At 44.1% G+C, this 24947-nt stretch overlaps 1 protein-coding gene across 2 annotated transcripts in view; it reads right to left on the reverse strand.

Moving 5' to 3' along the window:
* The window catches only part of XKR6 (XK related 6), a 184734-nt gene that overhangs the window by 135245 nt on the left and 24542 nt on the right, over positions 1–24947 (reverse strand). The gene's annotated exons all lie outside the window — the stretch shown is intronic.

Consider the following 24947-nt stretch of genomic DNA (forward strand, 5'->3'; position numbering starts at 1 on the left):
GGCAGTGGAAAATATCTCTAAAGCCCATTTTAGCACACAGAAAATAAGTTTTTAGCACATCTCAAGTTTAAACCTGACAGCAGTTTGGGCAGCTGCCTCTAAATAAGAATCAGGACTGCAGAAATATATCACGGAAAAGATTTTCAGAATGATTTTAATGACAATTTGACAAGTGAACAACCAAGCAGCTCTCCATTAGAGTAAATTATTTCCTACGATTGCAATAAACCTCAATATTCAAAGGTCATCAAGTGGGAAAAAGATTTGGGCAAAACAGACTCCTAGCAGTCACCTCCCTTGGCTAAAGAAATTTTTGAGCACATCGTGCTCAGAGGAGTTTCCCTTTCTGTAATCAAATATTAAAATATGAAGCACCATGAAAACAAACATCTTACTCTGTACACACACACACACACACACTTTCTATGCTTTCCAGCAAAGCCGCAATAGCAGATTTGCTGTGGGTATGCAGGAACTTATAGGTAGCATATTAAATATTGATTAAAAATAAATCCAAATAATTAGGCTTAAATTTTAATACCCATGTACATTTCTCTATAATTCATCATGAACGGAGTTTTATAAGGTTCCACAAGAGGCTCTGGGTTTAATTTTAATTATGCATTTATTACATAATTCACAAAATTCAGTAATGTGCAATGAGTCTCCCAGCCATTCAAGTGAGTAACGAGATTTATCAGCCCAGTTTGTCACACAACAAACAGGATTCAGAGCAGTTATAAAGGCGGGTGATGAAAGATACATGGAGGGAGGGAAGAACCAGCAGCAGCTTTATTTCCATGTAATAATGCTAATAATATGCAAATAATTCCCCATCTTAATGAATACTTCAGATGAATGCCACGTTCAAAACGGAGATTGCACTCTGAAAGCTCGCAGTGAAAGAGGAAACACGGCAGCTCAGCTGCTGTGAGTTTTCAAAGCTCCTCTGAAGCCACGAGGTTACAACTGCTGGTACCACTGAGCATCCTCCATCCCCACCAGCCTGAAATGATGCTGTCACATAGCAAAAGATAATCTAAGGTCCTCAAGCTCCTTACGTCCTGTTTTTAAAGAGTGACAATCACATCAAAACCACCTTAAAAATGTGTGTCATTTTCTAAATAAGCAGGGATCCACATGCACCTCTAGGGATCTAAATCTGGCCTCTGGAGCACAGCTCTCAGGGTGCATGCAAGAGGATCTTAAATGCCCAAACCTCCAGTGGACTGGGACTTGCTCTCCTAAATACTTCTGGTGACTTTTCAAATCTGTATTTGGAAGTTTCTCCCAAATCTCTGCAGTTAGTAGAAGACTGAATCATGCTGTCCTTCAATGAACATTTTAATTAACTTCTTTTGCAAACCTCCCCCCTTTCAGCAGGTATCATCCCCTCCACAAGAGTGGGCACATGCTCAGAAGTAGGCAATATCAGCTATTGCAACACCCTTGAGCTACCTTGCTTTTGCATGTTGTTCTCTTCCCCAGTTAATTTATCCTCAAACATCTTCTGGGAACTCAAATATGTAAGACTTAAGACTTCCAACTTGCTCACAAAGCAAAACCACCCCCCGTCTGCAGCATCCCTTCCCACGTTCTCACTTGAAACTCACTTTTTTCACTCCTGCTTATGCACCCATTTCAATCAAGCTTCCCACATCCACACGTGTCCTCTCCCATTTCCACTCTATCTCTGCTTTCAACAAACCCTTAGGAGAAGCACAGACCTTCAGGGTGCCTCCTCTCTCTGCTCTCTAACACCCAAGTCAAGGCTCAGGCCCAATGTCCATTATTAGAGACACTCAGGGACAACACGACCTTGTGTCCTTAAGCTGAGACCCTTCCTACTGATCTTCAAGTGTTCTTCAAGGGGACACCTTCCCTCTTGCCTTCAGTCTTCATGTCTATCCATGGAGTGGTCCAAATTTACCGGCCTTCTTAATACGCCAAACACACAAATTATTGTCACTGCAAAGTCCCGTCCGAGTTTATCAGAAACATTAACCTTCAGAATCACGTTTCTTCTCATACCTCCACAAATTCAAAGGGACTTCAGAAATAGAAAATCATTAATGCTCTGCTCCAGCTGGATGGTGGCTTCTTCACCCACCACAGAGACAAGGGGTCAGCTTGAATCCTTGAGCGAGGGGCTTTTGCTCCCACCTCTTACAGAAATGCAGCTTTCTTATAATCAGAACTGACGACACTACAAAAATGCCTTAATCACAGGATTTTAAAATATATAAACATACATGGGGGGGTGTGGTGCTTCTTACTTCTTGATTTTCAGCATTTCAGATTCATACTCTCCAGCTTTTTTTTGCAGCTAGAGTCAGGAGTGCATACATACATTTCTTAACTACAAACTGAGGGGTTTTTTCTCAGGTGATCAGCACATACTGGCAGCGGCAGCTCTAAAAGGAAGAACAAATGCTCTCCCAAATAATAACATTCACAGTTAGTAGCTCTATCTTCCTGTACGGCTGCTGAATCAGCTACCCCACCCTCCACAACAGTCACCCACACTGTTTCCTTTCCCCTTGTTCAGTGAAGGACATGATGAGCATAGATGAGTTCTAAGGTTGCTACATGGGTATCCCCTTTTGAAAATCCCAATATATATCTATTTTAATGCATGTATACATTCATATATTATATTCATATATATGTATATATTTACACATAGTATACATATCTCTCTATGTATTCATTCATATATATATATATATCCCATTTTATATTTATTCACGTGAAGTTTAATCAGACACTGCAACTCTAGTTTTAACTACACAACATCAACATTGTTTTTCCCCTAACAGTTGCATTTGCTACACTACAGCTTGGAGGCAGCCACACAGTAAAAGAACAAGCTGGCAAGTATAAGCTTTGGTTGTCACACAAGTTGTTTTAACCTTTTCAATCGCTTTCTTATGGACAGATAACTTATCTGACCATATTGTATGTATGCCGCATATGACACGGCAGAAGCAATCTTAAAGATAATTTGTGTTTATAGAGGTTTTACAGAGCTAGAGGGAAGAGACACTGAGTTCCCATGGAAGATACAGGCTTAAAATCAGTTTGAGCCCACCAAAGATCCTGCTGATGCTGAATGGAGGTGGTGGACCCTCCTCCTCTCTCATCCTTGGGGAAAGACTACATAGTGCGAACCTCTCCTTTCCTGGGTACTGAAGAATCTGCACAGAAGGCCTATAAATGACAGCAAAACCTTCCACGGGCCTGCAAAACCCTCCTGGGGTCCAGAGCAGCCGACCGTGAGACACAAGCCCCCAGGATGCCAGGCTTCATTAGGCCTGGCACTCACAGCACTGCTCATGAGACATCCAAACTGGAAGACAACAAAACAAGCCTTTACCAACCTCCCCCTTCCGAAATCTTCAGCTCCAATGCTATCATATGACTTCACTGTGAAATCACTAGCCCTTCAAATATTTTGCTTATTTTGACCTCAAACGCAGAGGGTAATCTGCTGCTTTCACCACGAGGTGGGTCCAGCAGAGATGGGCTTTTTTCAACGTCTGATTCAGCACCAGCAGAGCTCCCTGCTCACTGAATGCACAGTACACTTTCTGAACTAAAAAACCCCCTCATCTTTCACTTAAAGGATGCCTTTAGACACCAGATGACAGTGCCGTGTTCCCAGATATTTACTGCAAAATACCAAAGTTGCTGCAGGAAAGAAGAAATCCTGAGCCATGAAAGACCCAGAGACCGTACTGCACCCACTGAAATGCATCGTTTCCAAAATAAAGGTTGTAAATTTGACTGTGCTCATAACCCAGGCAGCAACCAGTCTATCAGTCAGCAGAATTACTCTGGAAAGATACCATCTGAGTCTGAAATAAGTCACCGTTCCTCTTCCATGTATGTCATGGGCAACACAAGGGTGAAGAAGAGGTGCCTCTGAAACAGCCTGATCTAGGAAAAACCACAGCACTGACAACTAGGGCATCATGAAATTCTTCAGACTCCCAGTGATATCACAGATTTCCGATAACCCATGAAGCCCTTGATTCTTCCCCAAATCACTGTTGAGTAGATCCAAGCAGAGGAAAACAAGCAGGAACAAGTCTTGCAGCCAGTCTTGAAGGGACCGTTTGAACCCCTTCATTGATCATAGAACCCAAATAAAATAGAGGAAGGAAGATGGACAAATAAGCAACCAGAGCAGCACATCTAAGCTACCAGGCAAGGGGAACATCACTTAATAAGGCAGTTTTGTGGGCAGCACCAGAGCTGGAAACCTTTATTCTGGCCTCTACAATCACCACTAGAAGCACTCTGTTGACACAACAGAACATGGCTCAATTTCAAGCACCGTTGAGGTCGAGTAATTTCAAACATCTTTTAATGTTTGTAGATAGTCCAGAGGGAAGTTGGCTGAAAAGATCTCCAAGGCAGCCACGTGAAAATAGATACAAAGCCCTTCAAATTATTACAGTGCCAGGCAGGAGGCAGGAACAGAGACCAAAGAGGGAAAGGGGGAAAGGTGAAGATCCAGACTTCCAGCTAAACTGCTTAAAGCATTTATTTATGTCCAGTGCCTCCATTACAAGTTTATAGTATGCCTTGGGGAGCAGTAACAGACCAATTCCATCAACCCAAATTGGTACTTCAAAAGTAAGATTTTAAGTGTAATCTGTACTCTTCTTTCATTTCACGGTATGAATACTCACGTTACAGGGAGGTCATTCTCTTCTTTTCTTCTGGGTGGCAAAAATGTTGCATGAGAAATCAGACAAGACATTAATACAGCTGGATTTAACCAGAATATTACACACTAAGGCACTGGTGCTTTTACATGAAAATCTGGGAAGGACTGCTGATAAACCTGGATTAGAAACAAAGCATGTCAAGGAAAACAGGCAGATTCATCTACAGAGCTTCCCCTAAACTCGTGAGGTCAATGGAGAGCCCTTTGAAAGTCTTAATTAAACCAAATTAGCTGCTTAGTGTTAGTATTACAGCATCTTCTGTAGGGTGATCCAGCAGCAGGACTACCTTGCGCTGAGTGGTGGTCAAGCATATTAGAAAGACATATGGGGAGAAACATGGGGAAACCAAGGCATGGGAATGTAAAGGACTTCCACCATATCAGAATCTTCTAAATCCAATTCAGGTCTCAAACCAGGTTGTTGGGATAACCAGAAGTAATCTGAGAGAAGCAAAAGGGCCTTTCAGACACTGGTGGTTGCTGAACCCCCTGAATTCTTACTATTTTTCTCCCGTTCACAGGCACTACCTTGCTGCCTAGGTCAAGCCAGCATCCCAGATAGGAATTTCAGGATAACAAAAAGTAATAACAGAACAACGCTTATGGTTTTGTGGGGGTTTTTTGTCACTCGTATCATGAGGATTCAGAATTAGGAAATCTGTCTTGAGAACTTCCAGGGAAATGCAACATGAATTCCCTGCACCTATTTCCAGATGCGCTAATAAAAAAACAGGGCTCCCCTGCAAACATGTCTCTGAATGCCCCCAATTCATCACTCCCGCTCTGGTTTGTGCCCCTGAAGTGAGCCAAGCAATAAAGGATGCCGTGGAGAACAGCAACACATAGCTCCTGCAACGGGGCAACACACTTGAGGCTGCAGAATCTGCATTATATGGGGATAAAAGCTACTCAAATCTTGCATCTCTGACCTCTTCCTGTCCTCGTAACTCGGTGCATGAACTGGATTACCCACCACACCAGCAGCTGGCTTCTTAGGACAGGAGAATTTAAATCTGGCAGCAAGGGAAAACAACAAGGGCCAGAAATGGCCCAGAAACCCTGAGCCATGCACAAAGCAGAGAGATAATGAATGCAGACTCTTCAGTCTTCCTCTGGACGAGCAGCAAGGCTCTACTACTGCCTGAAGCTTTCTATCAGGGCTTAGCAGTGGTAACGCTCTTGGAAGTTAAAACAAATATAAATGTTAATGAACCAATGCCCACACCACTTCTGCCATGTATGGAGATGGCTCAGCTTTTATGGTGAGAAAATAAAATGCAGCAGGACCGACAGATTTGCTCTAGAGCCAGTGATGTGGACAACTGTGCAGCTTCAACCTGAGCCGTTGGATGGCTGGTCTGCAGATCTGTCTGCTTCGGACATCTCTCGCTACATCTACTGCTTCTGACCACCTCTGACAGCTTCTAGAGTTTCAAAGGAAAGCAAAGTTAAACCTCCTACCCATTTGCACCAACATAATCACCATGCTTTCTTCAGATGATTCATCCCCTTGTATGGATCCACATGGCTACCCCTAACAGGACCAGGGTGGTTTACTTTTTTATTTAAGTTAAAACCACTCTCCCAGCACCCTATGGCACTAAGTTTTATGAGTATTCAATGGGTGAAGAATGAAAAAGGGGTGAATTTGACAGCAAAGGCCCTCTACCACATCACCTTACAGAGGAGAGACAGCCTCAGAGGCTGCTGCATCTAACGAGCACCAGCGCTGCTGAAGATACTCCTCCTACACCTGTGCCAATACCTAAATATCTGATGCCAAAACCATTTCCTAAAGGAAGATTTTCCTCTATTCAGCCAGACAGAGCACAAGCTACTCCACCAAGCCCCTATTAATTTGCCATTTGCTCATACCCTGCAGAGGTAAGGAGTAAATCAGCACCTCTGCAGTTTTGTCACAGATGCCATGGGATTTCCTAGACAGGGGACCGTAAGTGCTGCCCTGCTGGGACGCTGCACGTCAACGGCACATTAAGAGGATCGCGATCCCAGCATTAGCTGTGTGAGCGCTACCAATAAATAGCTGTTTTTCAAGCCTGATTTCTCCAGCTCCCATCGTTTCCCATTTTCATGCAGATTCTTATCAAGAGCAAACTCATCGCTGCCCAGCTAACTTTGTCCATCTGGCTCAGACACCACTTCTGTTCACACAAGACTGTGACATATGGATTTTTCCTTCAAAACATGAGGGGTGTCAGCATTTTTGTATCACTCTTCTGGAGCAAAAGTGATCCGTTGGTGCCTGAGATGAAGAGATGCTACCACTCAGCACAACCACCCCATGCAGCGGCTGCTCTGACAGCGGGGACAACATCTTCCAAGCACCCAAAATTTCCTCCTTACTTAAGCCTTTTCTTGAAAAAAGCAGCAGTTTGTCTTTAAATTGAGACAGCAGGATTCACCTCCCTTGCCCCACTGAGGACCGAAGATGGCAGCAAAACACTTCATCAGGTGCTCAGGTAGCTCCAGCTGTGCTTGACAGTTTTGTTAAACCTACGCAGAACCGAGATAAGTCCCACCCTTCACCCCAGGCATGGTGTTGGTGGATTACTTAACTCCCCCCTCCCAAAAGCAGGAGCACATTTCAGGAGAAGTCCACTTAGGACATAGTGAAGTCACGGATCAGTCTGGCGGGCAGAAAAGCAGTTTTTAAATATGTTATTAGGGTCAACATTGCTGGGAGAGCAGAAGAGAATCCCCTACATGATCAGGCAGTGTCAGATTCTTCAGCAGCAATCTATTGCCTGAATGTAAAGTAGTCTCAACTGAATTTCACTAATTCCTTCAAAGGCTCTCTTACACTCATCTCCACAGATTATACAGTAAATATGCCTTAAGAAAGCCCTCTCTAACCCCAACAAGGCTATTCAAAAAATCAGGCTTAACCGTTTGACCTCTGATCATCTTTAGCATTTCGCCCATTTGCCTTCAATACAAAAATTTCTGCCTCAAAGCAACACTTCCTAAAGGTGTTGTAAATGGATGTTAATAATGACAATGCTGCTCAATGTCTTAAATGCACTGGTGACACGCAAGCATCCAAAAAAGCTCAGAAAGGGCCATGAACGCTAGACCCCTCTCTTGAAAGTCACCACGGCCCAGGCACGTGACATTTAAGCAGTATTTCTGGTCTCAAGTGCCTCAGCCACTAAATCAGCACCACCCCAACAGGATCTGGCCCACTGTGCGCAAGTCGAACACTTGCACAAGATCAGCCCAAATGAAATGAGATGAACCAAAATTCTTACATGTTAATTAACTCCCACATGATGACTTCAATAAGAAACCTTTCCAGTAACTCTGCATTTTGCAGTGACAATATTTACAAAATTTGGGACCGTGAATAAAACTGGACTAGCTCAATGGCAGCTTTCATTAAATACAGCTGCCTGCAAAATAAGCAAAATTTGACACACACTAAAAATTAGTGAATTGTTTGCCTGATAGCTCCTCCAGAGGCAAAGGCACTGGCATCCTCCTCCAGCTCCTTCACGCCCTCCTCCTTCCTTGACACCTCTGTCACTAGTCCATCTGTAGCATGTAGGCTGCAGGAGAACTGGTACCGTTCATCAGCAAACTCAAGGGTAATCTCAAACCTACTGGGGTACCACAAACTTGTCCTTTTGCCCTTCTGTCCCAGGTTATCTCTTTAAGGCTCACCCACTTTTAATTGCAGCCAGGTGTTCATTCAGCCACCAAACCTGTAAGAGGAGCTGGCGGTGGCAATGAGTTAATGCTTTTTTGACAATAAGCTTATTTCTAAGCATTAGATTTGTTGGGAGTCGGGTTCCAATGCCCAGCCACACACTGCAGGCTTTCCAGACACTGCCGTCCTCCTGAAGGCTGTAGATTAAGAGAGCAATTTCAGCTGCTCCCAACCTCTAAAAATGGTCCTTCCACCTTTCCAGCCTGGTATGCATGCTATCTAACATCTAATATAGACACTGTAAGCAGCTTTTGCATTCGAGGGCCTTCCACTGAGTGTAAATTACAAATTAGCTCTCTTTAGGACAAAATCTATCTCACTGTGCATTTGAAAGCACCCAGTGAGATCCTGATCCTAGCAGGGACTGGAGATTGTTTCCATTACAAAAGGAAAAAAAATGCACAAATACATCTTAAAGCAAGAGGAAGATGGAGCAAGAGCCTTCAAATGGATGCAGCTTTGTTAGAAACAGGAAAAATAAAAAAAGTCACAGGAAATCACAGAACACCAATTTGGGAAACAAAAGACCTGCAAGAGGCTGATTATGGCCTTGATTAGCAATCCCTGCTCAGAGCTGGAGCGAAAGGGGGATCTGTGAGCAAAGCCATCCCTGGGAAGACCTGAAGCAAGGTTGGTGCCAGGACAGTTTGCTGCTTTCCAAGAGAAGTGAGCTACAGGGACTCTTATGAGGAGCAGCTGAGGGAACTGCGGTGGTTCAGTCTGGAGAAAAAAGGAGGCTCAGGGGAGACCTTATTGCTCTCTACAACTACCTGAAAAGAGATTGTAGCAAGGTGGGGGTCGGTCTCTACTCCCAAGTAACAAGCAACAGGACAAGAGGAAATAGCCTCATGTTGTGCCAGGGGAGGCTTAGATTGGATATTGGGAAAAATTTCTTCACCAAAAGGGTTGTCCGAACAGGCTGCCCAGGGAAGTGGTTGAGTCCCCATCCTATTTAACAGATGTGTAGATGTGGTGCTTAGGGACATGGTTTAGTGGTGGACTTGGCAGTGGTAGGTTTACAGTTGGACTTGATGATCTTAAAGGTCTTTTCCAACGTAAACGATTCTGCGATTCTATGATTCAGACATCCGTTATCTGAGAGGAGAAAGCGCAGAGCATCCTCTTGCCCGTGGAAATGAATCTTGGCTCAGGAGCGAGACAGCACTGTTGAGTGGAGGAAGCGCCTACATCAAATTACACTGCCTTAATGAGTCTAAGAATAGATGAATATTTTATCAGTCTTCACCCTGAATATTTGGAGGGTTTATCATTTTAAGAGAAAAGGACGCAAATTCACAGCAATGTCATGGTGGGGCATCCAGCTGGTTCAAAAAGAGCTGTGGAGCCGGTCTTGCACCTCCAAATCTGGATGATGTAGCTGGACCACAGACACAGCAAACCACATGAGAAGTCACCCCTCAGTCTGAGGCCATCCTCTGCCACCAGCAGCCAGCTGCAAATCTGAGATACCTTCTTTTGGGGAGAATGGGACAGAGGGGGATTGGGTGCAGTTGTAGCCATCTCCTGGGCCTATGCAACAAAATTCTCCGCTCATACTCATGATCTTGTAAAGAAACCTCGTGGTATAACGGAGCATCCACCCCTTTCTGCAGAAGGATGTAGTAGTAATGGCACAACATGCTCCTTTGTACACCCACTGATCTGGATTTTCTACTGACAGCCCTCCCTACAGCGTGGTAGGGCATACCCTGAGCTAACGAAGACCTGTCCGTAGCAATCAATTTGGGGGCATATACTGGTTTTCCTGATCAGCCTGGACAAATTCTCTCATTCCATCTTGAATTGAATCTAAGCATGAAGCAAAAGCGGCTGCATTTGTGTAGTGATACATGAAAGTGTCTGTAAAGCATTTTAGGATCCTTCAGGAAAAATGCTAAATATCTCTTCTATAATTCAATGTATGTTAATATATTCACAGCAGATTTCAACTCTCCAACTGCACAGGAAAAAACAAGAAAATTGGTGTTTGCTGAAACATTACGATGCCAAGGGATGGAAATGGTCCAGGGTCTCAGAATATTCAACCAAGTTTTATATGGCGTGCAGCTGAAGATCCCATCACAACACACGCACAGAGCCCGCACGGTGTAGGATAGGGAGTGAGCTCCACACTCAAGCACGCTGGGTTTGACCTGCAAGTGCCAAAGCCACAAGCCGGATGCTGTTTCACATTTCTGTGGCTGCCAGAATCAAAACCAAAGCCTGCCTCAGTTCTCATGCAGCGAGGGCCCCGCTCCTGCTTCATTCCTCTCCGGCTTGCCAGGCAGAGACACAGGTTAAACATTCTTCTTGCTTATTTTTCACTACGTCCTCTTCTAAAAAGCTGTACCTGAGGTGCTTATATCTGCCAGCAGCTTTTGCCTGACATGACCTTGTGAGGACAGGGCTTCAGACCACAAAGCAAGAGCACTTGCCCTCTTTCTCCAGAAGCACATGCCATTAATTGCTACTTCTTCTGGACTGTAACATATTTTTGTTCGCTGCTTGGAGCGACTCTGAGCACATAACTGCCCTCCATTGTTCACGCTCTTCAGCGTACATGCGAACAAGAGAACCTACCCCGTTTGCAATGTGCTCAAACATAAAGACTCTAAGCAACATCATACCTTTAACAGACTTAGCACAATTTTAGTATGTGCTAAATTAGGGGAGTGTTTGAAGTACACTCAACCTAAGTAATCAGTGCTCACACACCGCTTGCTTTTACACCTTGAGAAAAAAAAATATCACTGCTGCAGTGTGTTGTACACGGGAATGCTCTCCTCTACAGTCCCTCTTCAATTTTCCCCAAGTCCCTGGCAAAAGCTCTGCAATTCATTTCCTCCCACAGCATCTTTGGTTTCTCAGTGACCATTTAAGCAAGTCACTTCTGGACCCCAGCCCTTGTTTCAAGCCTCCTCCTGTTTTGCTGTGGCACTACCGACAATACATCTCAGCCTGATAGCTGGAGCGCTGCCGAAACGAACTCTTGAGTGCCTTAGCAGGAGGGGCAGGAGAAGCACTTTAAACTGAAAGTATTATTCTCCAGCAGTGAAGCACCCTTTCCTCCTGCCTCGAGCAACAGCAACCCTTCCGTTCCTTTGGTTTCTAACAATATCTTCCTCCTGCTGCAGAGTTACAAAAGGCCCGACCTGAAAATCAGCTCTTAAAACAACTGTCAGCAGTTTTTAAAGCCCGTTAAGTAGTACGCTGGAAGGAGAAGGGGAACCAACTTGCCTTGGAGGCAAACTAGTTCAGCTTCATTTAGCCGTAGAAACTAAAATATATATATAAAAAAAAACGGGTGCACACTGATAAACCCGAGAGTTGGCATGTCACAGGATGGCAAAGCACAGGGTTTGCTGGCAGACAGATGGTTGCAATACACCCTCTTGCTGTACAGCAAACAGAGCAAGACAGAGGGTCTCCAGTTGCTCCATGGGAGGGCAGCAGGAGCTGTCAAAATCCTGCTTTGACCTGCTGTCATCTGGGGAGGAGGAAGAAGAGGACATGTCTGCTAATTACAGGGCACAATGCCGCCTCTAAACCAGCAGCAGTCGCCTTACCCAGCTGCAAGCCCGACCCAGAGAGGCTCCAGGAGCTGACACACACACTTGCTCACAGCTTAGTTCTAACCCTCTGGAGAACCTGGCAGAGCCTCACCTGTAAAAACACCAGCAGGTCTCTCAGGAACTGGATGCAATCGTTAAAAAGTCTTCAAAGAGGGCATGCTCAGATACAAAACATTCCACCAGTGCAAGGAAATGATGCGTATCTGCAAGAGGGCTGCAAAGCCTCAGTGGAAGTGGGTAATCAAAAGCATACCCTGCATTCCTTCTGCTCTGAAGCAGCGAGGGTATCTGTACGTGTGCCATCGACAATGCATCAAGGATTTATTTAATTTTAATACACTCACTGGCAAGGATCCAGCAATAGTTCTGTGACCTTCATTTTCTCATTGCCCAAGTGTATATTTCACAGACCAACGTATTATATACCTCCAAGTAATGAAAGCACATTTATAATCTGATAAACCACTATCCCTAGCTAGGCTCAGATGAACAATTTTAGAACTCTAGTGTTACCATTATTTTATTCTTTTTCAAATGGAAGATTAAACCAAGAAATCATTGTCTAGTCCTTTTTTTTCCTCAAGCACTGCTGCATGTTGCACAGGGTTCGACAAGTACGGAGTTGAGAGTTTGAAATCCCAAATTCTTAAGAAAACTGAGAAACCTGCTTAAGAAATATGGCAGGGTTACAACATTTTAACACCCGATTACTTTCTGATGCTACTCTCAGAAAATATTTGCAACATGGCCATTCAGGATCCCATCCTTATTATCTCAATGCCATCAACACCACATAGATTTTGCCTCTTAGTAAATGCAGAGTAATATTTAAGATGTCTTAAGAGTTTCAAGACTGGAAAGCCATTTCAATGTTAAGAGCCTCAACAAGCAATAAATCATAACATTTCAAAAAGGAGCAGTTTTTGACTCTGGTATTACTGAGCTAAATTACTCGTACCATTACAGAAAAGTAATTCCACATGTGAGAAACGAGCAGCAGCACTTTGGTGATAAGGGGAGACAGATATTTGTGCTAACAAGGAAACGTAAGCTCCATTTTAACGCAGACTCGCTGCAGCCGTAACTCTGGAGCCGTTAGCAATGTCTCCTCGGCTTTCTCCAGGGACCAACTCAGTATCACTATCACATACTTCTCCGGAGTGATGAAAGCACATTACAGCCTGATAAAAGGCAATCTGTGGTATTTCTTACAGGCCTCCAAAGATGAGCAATTTATTAAAAAGAGCTTTTCAGGAACCTGGCAAAAACAAAACATTCTTCATCAACACCTCACATCACATCCATCTTCACTTAAATAAATTCCTAGAGCTGGTGCTACAAAGTTGCTCTTCCCTAATTGCCGCCGCTTCGCATTTGCAAATTACAAGTGGTAATGCCTCTTTGCTTGTCAGCCAAGATTTATCAACTCGGGCCTGTGTTGAAAGGTCACGCCAGTAAATCCGAGGGCACTTCCCAGCAAGGGGTTTGAGCAGGAACCCCTCCTCTTCGCCTAAGGTGTCCCATCGATAACAGCACACAAAACCAGGATGACATAACACGTCATAAAATAGCCTAAATAATTAAAACCAAAACTGCAATTATCAAAGCAAAAGAACAAAGCAGCTCTGAGAGGTAATGAGCCTTGCTTTTCTTTATCCTCCGCTCACTTATTCGCAACAGGTCTCCCAGGCACTACTGTGAATTAGAGTAATGAAGAGATGCTCCAGGGGTTGGTTAAAGGCTACCGCATCCAGCTGTGCATCCTTCGTTAGAACAAAGAGGAACCACCAGAAAAACTGAGGGTCTGATTCTTACTTACCTCTTTAAACCACTCTGGCAGTGTAAATGCAAGAATAGATTATACCCACGCCTCCTCAAATGGCAGCATAAATGAGCTGTAATGTAAATGATGATCCAGCTGAAGATTTCAAGCTAAGAACTAAAGGAAACACAAAGGCCAGATGTTTTGCTGTCTCGTGCCTTGTGCAAACGCTGCTTTCGTGTGTGGTGGAGTTGTTCACCTCTCCTTGAACAGCACCTGGGCACTGCAGCGTCACATGAGACACTGTAAAAACTAGGCACAGAAATGCCCAATAAATGAAGCGTCCAAAAACTCCTTTATTGCACCTTTACTGATAGAAAAATCTCTCTCCCGGCCCACCTGCTGCTGTAAAGCTCTCGGATTCACCCACGCAGCTGAGAAAAGCCAAGCCCCTCCATACAAAATCTGCTAAATCAGCCAAGTCAAGTGAAATAACCAGGCCTCACATGTGTGCAAGGCACCCTGCTCCTTATTGGTGTATCTTTATTCATCACGGGTCACACCACTTGATTTCAGGCACATTATTCCTTTGGCTTCACAAGGCACTCAGCAGATTGAGTGATATCTCCAGTCATTTGCACTGACCGGGGTCACCATCCAACAATTGATCCCTTGTAGCAACATGTCATCCTCAAAAGCCCCAAACACGAGGTGACCTTACAACGATGGACTGACGGGGATGAAGGAGACCGGGGCAGAAGGAGAAGCCTGGCACAAGCACCTTGCCCTGACATCTTCCCACTGGTGCTCACTCCAGCACCTGTCTGAACTTAACTGCAGAGCCAACGTAAGTTTTTCCATTTTGTTGGGGTTTTTTTAAACACATAAAACTAAAACCAGTGGATGGACCTATGCGTCTCAACATGACATGCCCCGACAGCAGCATGACAAATTCATCACCCTGTGATTTATTGATTCTGGGATGTCTCCCTCCTGTCTGGGTCAGGACATCCTACTCCAGAAATCGCAGTTACCCATAATACCAGATCCAGTCCTACAGTCTGTAAAACCTTATACTCCTTTTCCTCCAAAAATAATGAGTAATTCTACTTCAGCACGGAGACTCCAGAATACATCACCTGAGTCTGTTATAGTGGACTGAGAGCAGAAAAATGTCAAAAAACATGTTCCAGGATTATACTATCAAACTGGATCGGGTAGGGTTAAAATATTTTGGAAAGATTTTAGAAGCTCATCTTCTAAATTACGCTGCGATGCTGAAAGAGAGTGGCACTCAGCATTTCAGTCAAAGCCTGATTCAATTTTACTCTGACTCAAAATAAGGAAACAGCACATTAATCCCAAATCCTGTAAACACAGACTCGTAAACACTCTCCACCATCTTCCTCACCCATGCCGTGGAGGGTTGGCCCGTGTTTTCAAAGCCTGTGTGAAAGCAGATGGTAGCCACCTAATTCCGATTCGATGCAATCTGCTGCTGGTGGGGAAAAAATCTTGACTGCCTTCCCTACAAATGTAAAACCTGGGAAGTTCAACCCACTTGTTAGTTTTGTTAGATGTTTTGTAACAGTTTTGCCAACAGACCCAGCTATGCTCAGGGAGAACACATGCTTCTTGTTCTCAGACTTAACTCAACAGCAAAAAACCCCTCAGATAATTCTGGGAACAGTTAGTTGTCTACTTGCTTAGTTCTTAGTCTGGCTTTGTAACCACCACACGCACCACTCACGAAAACATGATAGAGACAGACTGATGCAGCTTATCTAGCTCATTTTTTATCACAGCCATCTGAGATCTTACGGAAAATACACACGCGTTACAGGTAAATGCTTTTTGCCTCAAAAGAAAACCACGCTTGTGGCCTGCTGATGAACTCACTCCAGTTTGTTGAAGTTTTTCGTGTATTGTGGGGCACAGAACTGGATGTAGGATTTCGTGTATGCTGAGCAAAGGGGGGTCAAGACACTACCCCTCTGTTCTCCTGTTTAAAGAGCCCAGGATGCCAGTGACTTCCCGTGCTGCCAGCATCCAAGGGCATGACCTCCCAGCCCTTTGCAGCAAGATGCTCCTTAGCCAGCTTGTCCCCAGCCTGGACTGTTGCAAAGGGTTCTCCATCCCAAGTGCAGGACTTTGCATTTGTCCTTTCCAAATTTCATGAGCTTCCTGTTGGTCCATTCCCGCAGCCTGTCCAGGACCTTCTGAACAGCAGCCCTGCCCTCTGGTGTACATAATTTCTGCCATCTCCAAATTTGATGAGTACACTCTATCAGGTTGACAGAGATGGTAATAGGACAGGTCCCAAGATAGACCCTGTGGTGCTCCACTTGTATACTATCCTCCAGGTAGAGTATGACTCTCTGAGGCAGACCATCCAGCCTATTTTTTACCATTGTCCACTCACCCTCACCATAACATCCCAGCTTGGATATGGGGATGCTGTGGGAGACAGTGTTGAAAGCTAGAGTCAAGGTAAATAGCATTCACTGTTCTTCCCTCACCCACAAATCCAGCCATTTTAACCTACAAGACAATCAGGTTGATCACACCCCTGGTAAATCCACGCTGACTGTTCCCAAATTCTTTCTTTTCCTGTGCATGTCCAGAAATTTGTTCCAAGAGGACTCACCCATGATCTTCCCAGGAGAGAGAAGGCCTGTGGCTTCTTGGGTGACCCTTGTGATGTTAGGAAGATGGGTGCAATATTTGCCTCATTGAGGGCCTCCCACAGTCTCCATGAATTTTCAGAGGCAATAGAGAGTAGCTTTGCTTTAATATCAGCCACCTCAGCACCTGCAGATGAAGCCCATCAGGTCTCACAGACCTGCAAGTAATCCCTGACTCAACCCTTATCCGTTGCTGATGTTACTCCACATCTCAAACTCCTTCACTAATCACAGAGGCCTGGGAGACCTTGCTGGTGAAGACCCAAGCAAAGAAGGCACTGAGGATCTCAGCCTTATCTGTGTCCACTGGTGCTAAATCATGCGCCCCATTCAGCAACAGGCCACAACGCAGACTAGATGATCATAGAATCATAGAATCACTTAGATTGGAAAAGACCTTGAGTCCGACCGTAAAGCTAACACTGACAAGTCCACTACTAAACCATGTCCCTGAGTGGCACATCTACAAATCTTTTAAATACATCTTGCTGCCCTTGACATCCCCTTGCAAGCGTCAACTCTAGGTGAACCTCGTCAACTTTGGAAGTGGCAACTCTGGCTTTTCTAACACAAACCCTACATGCCTGGACAACGTTTCTAACCTCCACCCTTGTAGCCAGGGTCTACTTCTACCTCCTGTGCACTGTTTTTTTGCATATTAGAAGCAAAATGAACCACACCGCCCTGTTGTGTCTCTAGCAAAGGTCGCAACATGATGCCTCAAAGTGAAAAACCTCTTCGACCCCACTCAAAACTCAAGGATTTGATAGTTTTTCCTCTCCAGGAGATGAAAAACTGGCTAACACTGCCAGTGATTAGTTAAGGCCTTTCACAGCAGCCTGTAAATAACCCTGGCTTGACACAAATGCCAGTGATCACAAAGCTTCAAAGCCCTCCTTTAAAACTGGGCAATTTTATTTGACTGGGTTTCTCTGTGCAGGAATGAGTTTTGGAGGTTGATTCTATGTGATACAATCAGGATGTTTTAGTTCCTGGAGATAAGATGACACTTCTCCTCCTACCCACAGCTATAAACTTTAGAAGTGTGACACAGATTTCCTACAAACCTACAAATGTTTGCTTCACTGTTTCAGCAGCCTCAAAGTGCATTAACTTTTTTTTTTTTTTAAAAAAAAAGAGAAATCACTAACCTGAAGTTACAACATTTCTGTGATCCATGATGTTTTATAAACATTAAATGAAGCTTTCAATGAGCACATTCATATTCTTACTAGCACAGAGCTGCCTTGCTTTGGTTTTCTCTCCTGGAGAAAAATGCAGATCTGAATCCCCTCCACGACTAATTGCAAGAATAAAAGCAGAAACTGGACAATCAGCTGGTGAATCAGGTTGAGCTGAGAACTTTAGTGGAATACCAGAAAACGCACCATGACAAGAGACTAGAAAGCTCTACTAGTCATTCTTTTTCTTCATAAAACCCTTTACTTATGTTCCTGCAACACTCTTCCCCAACCCCATACCAAACGATGTTTTTCAATACTTGGGCTTAATAACCTCCTATTATTGCTACCCTCAACATTTCACCTAAATGGCATGGGGGACGAGGTGATATGGGAAGACTTTTCAATGTAAATGATGCATTTTCTTGGTGCATTAATCCATGTCAGATGAACGCTAAGAATAAAACTGATCCCCAAACTCTGAAGTAATTCAGTATCAAAGATTTTTTAGATTTTTATTTTAACATTAAGCTGTTCATAAACCATCAATATCCATCTTCAAGACTTTAACAGAACTAAAGAGGAACAAAATGATTGAGAGAACCTGCATTTCTTCCTCTTGGAGAACTGTAAGTCCTGAATGGCTCTAATCTTAACCCTAATTTGGGTCGCAGGTCAATCCCTTTTCATACTCTCTTCAAGAAGTGATATAATACATTCATTGATGGTAACACACTTAAATTAAAGTATATCAGACCAGTGGCCCACCTTGACTGATGTCCTGCCTTCGTAAGGGACTAAAACTCTTTAGAAGATGGAAAAAGGACCAGTCCATCAAGCCACTCCTTCCACTTTCCTCTGTGGATGAGAATTTGTAGAAACTGCCTGCAGCCTGGAAGAGGAGCTGGAGGGAATTTGTTACAGACTTGATCCTGTGCTAAAAGCAAAGGCACAAAGCCTTTTTAACCCATTTAGATCCATTTAATTACATAAAGAGTTCTCTGCAACTACTTGATATACTCCTTCGTGAGTAGAGCGAGAACATCCTTTCTCAAGCGATGCAAGGTTTTGCATTTTCCACCTGCTCTGTCTTGGAAAAGCTTCTGTGGCTAAACTGTACCCAAATCTGCTGCTGCTGACAAAGCAATGCTGTTGTATTACAGTCTCATTCACTGCCACTTGTCCTAGATTAGGAACTTTGGGGGCAGGATCTAAGTCAGCAGCTAGCACAGATGGGCTGTGCCAACATTTAATCGAGGAAGGGTGCTACCAGGTGATGCTGCACCGGTGCCAAACCTCGTTCTGCCAAAACCACTCTGGAGACCGTCTGCAGCATTAACGGCACTGACAGAGCTGAACCAGGGGCCTGTTTTCTCCTTTGGAGATGGTCTAGCTGCTTTCCTAGGTTTATAAGTTATATGTCACCACTCCAGGGATTGTCACTAGATGCTGGACTGATGCCCACCCTCGGAGTCCTTCCAAGTGCACCAGTTCAGTCCCTGGCAAACCAAACCCGTATTAAACCCAGCGCAATGCCATCACTGCACATACTATGGGCTTGAAATTATGTGCCAGCTCTTGACACATCAGGTCATCTCTTAGATGGCATCAAGATCAGGGGCTGAGTTTTAATGCCCTGGAGGCAAGAGAGACAGGACTACCCTCTGTCTCTTAAATGTAATTTCACAGAACACATCTCTCCAGAAGTACTCTTGCTCATTTTAAAGGTTAGATATGGTTTCACAGATTTATTTTCATCAAATGAGATTTTTACCCTCCTTTTTATAAATCATCTGATCTCACAGTACACTTCAGCCATAATATTAACTGTACAAATTCACACGTACTCAGGTAGAAAATGTTAAACAGGGAATGCTCAAGAAGTGGAGAACGATGTGCGGGCATATGAGGGATACAGACCGATGCTAGGTTTAAGAGCATTACAGCATCTTGCTTAGAACAGAAGACAGGCACATGCAACCATCTTTCACTAATCGTGAAAAAATTTGGGGAAAAATGAATAAATCAAAGGGATAATTAAGAAGGGGACATTTTTGAAAAGCGACTGATAATCCAACTGCATAGAATCCAGAGAAAGACATCAACACTTAGTCTGAATATCTCCTTCCTCTTTCAACCTCTACCATGTTGTTGTTACCTTTCATCTGGCAGCAATGAAAACTTTGACTAAAAACATGCAAGAGCTCTTCTTGCCTATGCAAGCGAGCACTTCCCCCATTGCTGCTTGCCAAACTGTGCTCACGCTGGACTGACGGCAAGAGTCACCAGCAATGTAAACTAAATGCAAAGACAAACAGCCTTTCAATCCTAGACCTAGAAGCCTTAGGTTTGCTATTAAGTTTTTCAGAAAGAAGGAAAAATTAAGAATATTGGGAAACTCCTCTTGCACTAAAGTTCAGTCCAAAGGGAAAGCAGACTGCTTACACATGGTGCTTTCCTCCCAAGCGTAGATCAAGTTCTCAAATCTTCTGAAGCAAAGCGGAGCTTTCCAAGCTTACCTTACTTCCAGGATATTGATCCCAAGTACGCAAAAATCAGCAGCCCTAATTATTATGGGTTTCAGAAGCAGACATTTTCTTGCAACTTGGACAGAAATTACACGTCAGTGAGCAAGCAGTAGGTCAGATATTATTGTACTTGTGACTACTTGGCCTAAACAAGTAATAAGTCTGTGTGTGTCTATAGCAAAATGGGGAAAACCACAGTCATCTAATGAGATTGCAATCCGCTGCCTCAGAACGTAGTTTTGGCCAGTTCTTAACGCTGTGGAAATTGCATTTGTTCCACCAATCAAATCTTCCTCTCATTACCTCACTGCTGCTAGGCTTCTGATATAATTGACATGATCACTTCTAACAGTTAGGAGAGTTTGGATTTTAGAACAGCCAATCTTGCCCTCTTTTGCTGTAGTACTTTAGACTAAGCCATTTATACAATCAGATTTTCTTTTCCAGATAATTCCTTTCTAGGAAAATACATTCAAAATAATTCCAATTTCCCAGTAATTAAGAATATAAATAGAGTGAAAGTCACAAAAAGAGTTTCTAAAAAGATAAAACCTCTTGCTTTTTCACCTAAGAGGCGGAATACCTGATTATTTCCATCTGCAGAAGAGCTTGTCCCCAGCACAGTGACACAGAGTAGGTGCCCCTCTGAATGCTGTCATTCACACCCCACCGTCCCTACCACCCTGCAGGGAAATCCTGCAGTTCTCCCCTCTCAAGCAGGGTCAGGGACACCACAGCCCAGGCTGTGACCTGTGCTGCCGGTCAGACTGAACTCTGGCCTCCAGAAACCCTTCTCAGTGATAAATTTACTTTTCTAGAAGTATTTTGCCCACTGCTGAGAACAAGGCTGCTTGCTACAAAATCCTGTTCCCCTAACAGTTCTGCATAAAGCCTTATCATCCCCTGCCAGGAACTGAGGCAGATAAAAACTTTTTACAGAATCACAGAACGGTTTGGGTTGGAAGGGACCTTTAAAGGCCATCTAGTCCAACCCCCCTGCAATGAGCAGGGACATCTTCACCTAGATCAGGCTGCTCAGAGCCACGTCCATCCCGACCTTGAATGTTTCCAGGGATGGGGCATCCACCACCTCTCTGGGCAACCTGTGCCAGTGTTTCACCACCCTCAGTGTAAAAAATTTCTTCCTTCTATCTACTCTTCTCATATACTTAGCTCTTTTGACTCCCAGGTTCTCTCTGCACAAATTCCTCTTCCCTTGAAAAGGGACTCTCTCACTCCTAGAGGAGTTACTCATTCCTCTGTGCTTGCAGGCTAACTCCTGTGCTACTCAAAACCAGACTGGCTGAAGAGACAGCAAAAAATTTTAAAACAAAAGAACCTAAAGCTTATATGTCTGGTATTTCCTCTTAACACCTCTTCAAGTATTCACTGTTCATTAAGCCTTTCATTTCCTTCTCAAATAACCTCCCACTGAGTTAAACCAACACAATCAGGCCAACATATGGAGCTTGCACATATCTACAAAATACGTGGAGATCTACCACACACCCTGCCGTAGTGCTCTGCGATGCCTTGGATGCCGCGTGTCCGAGCTGGGATTGGCAGCAGCTGCAAGGAGGAAAACCAGAGCCCTGAATTCGGATTACAGCATCACTTCTGCCAAAGACTTGTAGAAGAGCAATGCTCCTCTGAGATGGCCAGATCTATGAGCAGAGGGGGTGACGAAGCTCAGCGCATCTTGGATTGGTATCTCCTGGTGAACTCACTCATGGACCTTCCAACACAACACGTGGCAGCTTTTACTCCCTGGGGACCGTAAAAGGTTTTTCTCTCCCCTCCACTTTCATGGACTTTGCAACAATTTGGTAGCTTCAAAATCTACACTGAAAAATCTGGTTGAAATCGGTCAAATTCAAAAGGTACTACAGGGACTGACACCACGTCTCCTGCACACGTGTTGATCATCACAATAAGCATCAACTAATTTCAAAAAAGACTAATGATCATGTGCTTTATACTACGCTTCTTCATAATTCGGATGCATTTTCCTTGAAAAAAATGTAATAGCATATCAAGAAAAGCAGCTAGAGATCATATGGAAAATGCTAATCAGGTTTTCTCCTAAGTTTTTTAAGAAGTAGCATAAATGCAACTGCTATTTCTTTTAAATATTAGTCACCCTGTTCTGCAGACATTTGAGGAAAACTGAATAAAATTGGCAAGGACTAGCCATACTTCTCTCCTTGCACTGGAAGAAAATCTGGGTGTACTAAAGCTTTCATGACAGCAGGGTGACACTGTCACAGCAGTGACAGAGCTCCCACGAGCTCTCAGCAGCGTGCTGGGTTCATTTCACACTGCAGCTAACTTTATACATCTTTTTATTTCACTTGACCACAACACCCTCTTCTTCTGGCTCCTCTGCCGCATTCCTCAGTATAGACACCGTCTGGGTTTTCACAGTCTGCCTCCCCCACTGCCCCACATCTTGGTCTCAGCTCTGCAATGCATCCTCCCTCAGAGCTCCGACTTGGGCATACTTTACCATTAACCTCCTCAGGAACATCATACCTTCAAAGTGCTTATTTTAAGCAATTCAGAAGCTGTTCAGATCTACGTAAAACAGCAACTCAACTCTCTGCCACCCCCCTGCTTCAGTTTCTGCACCAAACTGGGGCATCCTGGTGATTTGTGAAAGGAGCATTGAAGATCCCACCGGCTCCTTCACACTCCTCCTGGTCTCCATCCTTCTCCTGCACTGCTAGTTTTCTTAAAAGCTCACATGGTCAAAGAGGACACTTCTATCACTAGAGCATAGTCTTCTTTCCTCTCCTGCAGTCTTCACAGTGGCAAAAGTTAAACACGCACATTTTTGTTTCTTTCTGGTGAAAATTCCTCCACCAAGCATAAAACCACAGAAGTTGGAGAAAACTGGTTGTGCCTGAGGAACACGTATACCCTCTCTCTTTGGGAAGGGATCTGATCCCCTCTCCACAGAGATGTTCAGTGATGCCACACTCTCTCAAGAATACTCTCTTAAGTGTACAGAGCCCAGAGTAACCCTATGTCAATCCACACCATCCTTTGAAATGCAACGAGCAGACTGTTTTCTCTCAGCACATCAAAACCAGGTACAATTCCAAAACACGACTGCACGTACCCACCGCAGAAGACTGTAAGTCAAAAAATACTAAATCCAAGCTAAACCAATTCTGACGAGACGCAGCTCCCATTCTACTGGCATAATGATTTCATATTCCGGCTGCAAGGGACGTAAGACTATGGGCTCCAGAGTCTGCCAAGGCAACACACGGATATCACAGGGACCCTAACAAAGGCTGACAGCAGACGCTTTCCTTATATTCCCTGCCAGGTCTCCTGTGTGCCAGAATATTCAACCGCCTCCATCCCCATCCCTGAGAAAATACCCACCAGCTCTGTCTTACCCTAATTGATGGGTGCAGTCAATTTGCAGAACACTGATCGACAGAAAGCAGAGGCCCAGGTTACACCAACCAGTGCAGGTGCTTTTTATTTCCAGAGTTTAGATGCTCTGAAGTTGTACCTAATGGCTGCTGAGCAAAACCCGCAGAGTCTGGCATTATGAGCTGTGCTTCTGCTTTCTCAGAAAGCCAGCAGTTAATGGCATTCAGACTGAATCTAGAATCATGAAAATATCTTTATTAAGCATGTCAGAAAATGTAGCAAAATGCTGTGTTGAACAATTGGCCGTAGCAATGCTACTCAGTTCTGCAAAGTGAGTCTGTATCACATCTGATGTGTTACATAAAATATATGTCAGCATTTTCCTGGCAATAACAATACAGCAGTTTCTGAAAACCTTAACACACTGCAAATAAAATATTTGCAATGCACTTGGAATTGTGGTCACTGTGCAGCTTAACACACTCAGCTGTATACTCATATGTCTCAATCGCCTTAAAAGAGCGTTGAATAAGCCCACCTTTTTAAGGTATATACACAGTGCTGAGTCTTAGGTCGTCTTACATATTTCAGGTGTAAAAGAAACATATTTTTATTTAGCTTTATCTACACATTCCTGCATATAGGTGTATGTCCCTAGGAAAAAAAAAAAAAAAAAAAAAAAAAGGAGATGAAAGCAAGGAAGGAAGGCCAGCGTAAGGAAGGAGACACGGGCAACAAAGTTTTTTATGAGGCTTGAAAATTGCTGTGATTAGTCAAGCTGAGAAAGAAATCAGAAAGATTAAGAAAAAGATGGATGGTTCATATAAAGACAGGAGGCAAAACACTATAGCAAGGTTATGAGGAAATGAAAAAAAAACCCACACCAAAAACCAAACAAACAAGCAGAGAAGGAGTGACTTTTAAATGAGATATAGTATTGCCTGGGGTCAGACAAGAGTACCAGGAGCCAGGAACGTACCCTCAGAGTTCATCAAGCATGTGATTCCTGCCTGGAAATCTGTTCAGTTGGAGCTCTTGTTGCTGTCTGTTACGAGGCTTTTTGAATCCATCTGCTGCTGACTGCCAAGCCCACACACTCACCAGCAACACAGCTCTGCGGCACGCTTTCACCAAACCAGAAGCTGCTTTCAGCGCTTAGGTGGATGGAGGAACCCTCCAACTTAACCCAAGCACAGACCAACAGAGGTGGCCTCCTGTGAGTTCTTGTGACCCGACCTATAGGACAAATTCCAGTTAACCCCAGCGCTCCCATTGACTCCAACGGCGCCAGGATTTCACCTCATGCCACTGAATGATCTGACCTGCACTGGCTCATCCTGAACCCCACAGCGGTGCTGACACCCCACTGCT

Source organism: Strix uralensis, chromosome 3 (assembly GCF_047716275.1).
Source record: "Strix uralensis isolate ZFMK-TIS-50842 chromosome 3, bStrUra1, whole genome shotgun sequence".
NCBI classification, from domain to species: Eukaryota; Metazoa; Chordata; class Aves; order Strigiformes; family Strigidae; genus Strix; species Strix uralensis.